Source organism: Rhea americana, unplaced genomic scaffold, assembly GCF_003343005.1.
Source record: "Rhea americana isolate MKP2758 unplaced genomic scaffold, rheAme1 scaffold_320, whole genome shotgun sequence".
Classification (NCBI taxonomy): Eukaryota; Metazoa; Chordata; class Aves; order Rheiformes; family Rheidae; genus Rhea; species Rhea americana.
In genome coordinates this window covers 446,284-451,112 of record NW_028186447.1, presented here as the reverse complement: position 1 = coordinate 451,112, position 4,829 = coordinate 446,284, and the positions used below count along the sequence as shown (strand labels likewise).

The following is a 4,829-nucleotide window of genomic DNA, read 5'->3' as shown; positions in this document are numbered from 1 at the left end:
CGGCCCAGCTTGGCGCGCTGGGGCCGCCGCCGCAGCGAGCCCCCGCGGCCGCGCAGAAGTGCGCGTGTGCGTGGCGGCCCAGGGTGCCTGGCCTGGGGGAGCAGGGCCCCTGCCGCAAAGAGCCGTCGGCGGCTCTGAGCGAATTGGAGGGCTTTTTCTCTAAATGGGAAGAAAACCTCGGACATCCTAAAAATAACGCCTTCCTGCGCCGCCGGGTTTGTGGCGCGGCGGCTCCGCGGCGGCTCCGCGGGCAGCGCTGCACCGCCGGACGCGGGCGGCCCCGCGGAGGGGCGCGCTGCTGCCGCCGGGCTCCCTCGCAAGCCGTCGCGGCTCCTCCGGTGGGGTTTTGAAGACCATCTGCATTAAAAAGCAAATAAGCAAAGCGAAGGAACTAATTAATAAAGGGCAGAGCAGGCTCGGCGGCTGCCGCGGAGAGCTGCCGGCGCCGTCCCCCCAGGGTGCGCGGGCGGGAGCCGCGCAGGACCCGCGGGGCGGCGGGGGCATCGCTCCGCACAGGTGCAGGGGGAATGGGGCGCCTCGGCGGGAACAGAGCGGGAATCCCGCGGACTGGGCTCTGCGGGGCCGCGGAGCGGCCGGGAGCCTCTCCGCGGGGTTTACCCGCGCTCCCGCCGCAGCGGCTGTGCCTGCGCGCAGCGGTGTACCTAGCGGCGTGCGCGCAGCGAGGGCAGGCGGGGCGGGAGGGCCTGCAGCCTTGGCGAAAAATAACCTTCTCGCTGTGCTAATCCAGGGATTAGCGTGAGGTAGCGCTGAAATGAAGCTTCCAGCCCTCACCCATGATAAACAGAAGACGTATGTCCCCCCCCGCCCCAACCTTGTCCCCAAACTATTTTTTGCATTTTTTTTGTGGACTTCTTATTTTATATTTAGACTTTTGTGGAGGCTTTATTATTCTGTCAAGCTGGGAATGTATTTTCAAGGAATGTTCCACTGATCATTCCCTGCTTTACTAGTTTTCTTTTTTAGAAGCATTGCTTTGAGTTGTAGCCTGCAGTTCCATCCTGTACAGTAGAGCTGATGACATAAAAAATATAAGCAGAAAGTCTACAGAACACAGGCTGGCTGGGCACTGTCATTGTACACAGAAACCGTACAAGTGCATGGTGCATGTTGTAGCTGCTCATATATATCCAAAGAATTCGCTTATTTTATGTAAACCATCTCATCTGGATGTGAGATAAATAGTGATACAAAGAGAAAGCTTCTACCTTCAAGAATAATACCAGTATTGCATTATATTTTTGTAGGTTTCTCCTACATACAGAAATGTGTTTATTACCATTCTTCAAGGTCTAGGAAAAAACAACTAAGGTGCACCAAAAATACTGAAGAATTAGTCTAATAAGTGGACTCAATAAATGTATATTAAAAGGTTACTATATTGTTAGGATAGGCACTGAATTTATCGATGTGTATATACAGAAAAAAAATCCCTTTCTGTTGTTTTTATGTGCAGTTTCAGAGCGCTAGAGAGTGCTGAAATTATGGTAAGTGACAAGTAGTGTACATAATTACGAGTAAAAAAGACAATAACGATTAAGAAGGACAGCAGCACACAAAACCACGAAGACAGTAGTCTTGTTAGATGCAGGGAATGTGTATCCGGATGTCTGCTCGTTCATGGTTTCTTCATAACAAACACTATTTTTATAACAAAACAGTTACTGCTCCTTGTCGCAACACTCCTCAAGCAGGATTTTGTCCCCTTCTCTTGTGGTTAGCGATCRTGTTCTGCTGCTGAGGATATGATTTGGAGCCGTAAAACTGAGGCTTTTCTAGACTCTCCACACAAACATGTTTCAACTTCTCTGTACAAAGACGAGTCGTCTGCACTTCTTTTATTCATTTGACTCGGATCTGTCGCTGGCTCCCGGCCACCGAGGGCGTTGTACGGGACGATACTCTTGGAAGAGACAGAAATCACATGAAGAAGATCGCAGTGATCAGGCAGCTAATTCAATGCAGTGGTTTTGCTAATTTCAATGCAGTGTGTATATATGTGTGTGAGTGGCATGGGAACTTCCCAAATCTATAGCTACGAAGCTTAGAACTCCTGTTACCATTTCTGCATCTCAGACTGTATCTATATACATGTATAAATGTGTGCTCTCAAGGCTCTGAAAATGCAGTTTTTAAAGCCTGAATTGCTGTAATCCAGCCTTAAAGAGACATCACTTGACAAAAGTGTATTTTTTCTGCCCTCCCTCTCCCACCTATTTTGTTGTGTTTCTTCACAACGCTATTTGCTTTTATGTTGGGTAGCTTGTAGCTAAAAACACTGAGAGATGTTGTTAAGAGGGATACAGATGATAGTATTAGCCTCAGCTGAAGTCCTCAGACAACGGAGGGAAATATTTATAAGCACTTTAAAATATTCGGTTACTGAAATTACAGTTGCATAGCAGAACAGCAATTGGGAGGGGTTAGCAAGGTTACTTAGATGATATTAAAATAGGACACGCATTTTTAGCGGTATTTATGAAGTGCATGTGGAACTCCCAAAAGCTGTTCAGCAAGAGCTGGCCAAATGTATTTATCAATGAGACAAGAAGGCATGGCAATATTTTGATCAGCTCTTATTTGTTTTGGTAGCAGAGTACACCGTTAAGGTAAAATCTATGTCGAGTTATCACAGATTACGTACAAGGGAAGTACCTGCAGTAAGATTTACCAGGTTAATATCTCGGGGTTTTCCCTGTAATATTTTAGAAACATTTCTTTACTTAAGCAAATGTTCCTGTCTACTTTTTAGGAGTGATTTGCCAAGTTATGGAAGCCATTTCCTATAACAGGTAGTTTGACAAGGAAAACCGGTGGTCATAAATATCAAAGAGTAGTCAGACCGCAATGAGATTCAAAGAAGGGAGTGCTAGAACATTTTGTTCCAGCGAAGGAGCTAAAAATAATAGCCCCCACCCGTGTTATAAAGGGGTAGATTTGCTCACTTGGAAGGGCCGGTAGGAAATAGCAATTAGATTATTAATGTAATCAAACAAAAAAATCAGCCGGAAACACTAAGGGTGAACGGGTTTTGTTCTGAAGTGACAGTGATTTAAACAAGCCCGGGGTCCAGAGCAGAGGCTCAGAGCAGGATTTGATGTGTTATTAGGAACTTTAATCTAATTTTATACCTTCCTCATGGCACATCAGGATGCTTTTGAACAAGGTCGTAATAATGCCAAACTGTATAGCGAAGTGTAATCCGGCAGTCCCAGCCGTTCTGCCACTCGGAGGCAAAGTCTCATTTTCAGCCCGAAGGACTGAAAGCTCCTTACACACCTTCACATTTTTTACTTACCTGCAGGACAGGCTTTCTAAAGATGTCAAAACTGATTTCACACTCATTTCAGAGATTAGAGACCAAATACGGCGCACGTCGCTGAGGAAAATGCTTAACAACATGACAAATAAACAGTTCGCGTTATTGAGATTTTTGATGCCATTCTAGAGACTTCAGCATGCACACTGCGAAAAAAGCCTACCCCTAGCTTCTTTTCCTGCAGTCCCTAGAAATAAAAAAGCAGTTTCTTAATCCTCCCAGTCACCTTTCTGCAGGCAGGGAAAGCTTTCGCCCTTTCCCGTAAATGCATCTCCAGCCAGCCACTACTTCCCTATTCTTGTGAGTGAAGTGGGGTTTGTTTTTAGGTTTGATTGTTTAAAGGACAATAGAGATGTCAAAGAAAAAATGACCCATTCCAGCCTAATTGAGCGGTATTGTTCCCCGCCGGCTTTTGCGCAGTATCTGACCATCAGCAGAGCGCCGAGCTCTCCCGGGGTCTCTCCCGGGGCTCTCCTGGGTTACTTTTGGCACCGAGGCAGTTTGCAAGTTTCCCAGCTGCATGCTCCCCCCAGGCCCTTCCCCCCCCGCACCCCCCGGGGCGCCCTCCCGGGTGTCCCCCAGGGCCGCCCCCGCAAGTTGCGCCGGCGGCAGCGGGCGCGGGTCCGCCGGCCTCCCCCGCTCGGGCGGGCGGCAGCGAGCTGCCGCCGCGCCGGCCTTTGGGCACATTTATTTGTTTATTTGCCTGGTGCTGCCGCAGAGGTCTGATTCCCGCAAGCGCTGCCCGCGGCGCGCACACTCGCGCAGGCTCTCTCTCCTCCCGAGCCCCTACCGCGGTGGGGYGGCGGTCCCCATCGCCCCCTTGCCCCGGAGCCAGGGGGCTTTCCCTTCCCCACCGAGCAAGCTGGGAGCAGCCCTTGCGMTGTTACCTCTCTCTCGTCCACCAGGAGACGGAGGGGGGGGAGTCCCGCACCTCCTGCTGCCTCCCCCAGCCTCCCGCCAGGTCCCGACCGCGGGATTTCTAGCTCTTTTCCCCTTCYGTGCTCCTGCCTGTCCGCCTGCCTGCCTCTTTTCTGTCTTCCCTGCCAGTGACTTAAGCCCAAGCCAAAGGAGGCACAAGGAAAAACACAGCCGTGGGCTCCAGGTCTATAAATACAGGCTTGTGCCGGCTCAGAACGAGCTCCGAAAAGTTTGGAAAGAGAGAAAGGAAGGAGGCAGCGCAGGCGGAGAGCAGCTGAGGAGCAGTCCCGCGGGCGGGGAGCGCGGAGCCCACGGCTGCGGCGCTGCTCGGGCTCGGTGGCCGCACTCCGAGCTTGTTTCCTTGTGTATTTGTTCGGGTAGGCTGTTTTCGGGGGAAGGGCGGCAGGGGGAGAGGGTGCAGTGCGCTCACTGCTTCGTGTTTAAATACACTAATACCAGAAAAAAATACCAGCCGCTTGCTCAGTCGACTTTTTGCAGCTGCTATTGCAAGTGGAAACTTTCCTAATATCTCAGTGCTTGAGCTGGTGGGGATGGGAGGGGGAGCTGTAGCTGG

General features: G+C 50.5%; 1 long non-coding RNA gene across 1 annotated transcript; it reads right to left on the bottom strand.

The window, feature by feature from the left end:
* Positions 1-1,251: 1,251 nt before the first annotated feature.
* On the bottom strand, positions 1,252-4,618 carry LOC146592678 (uncharacterized). Its single transcript, XR_014896532.1, has 2 exons — positions 4,225-4,618; positions 1,252-3,409 (listed from the first exon to the last, which is right to left on the bottom strand). It is a non-coding gene; the product is annotated as an uncharacterized LOC146592678 (long non-coding RNA).
* Positions 4,619-4,829: the final 211 nt, after the last annotated feature.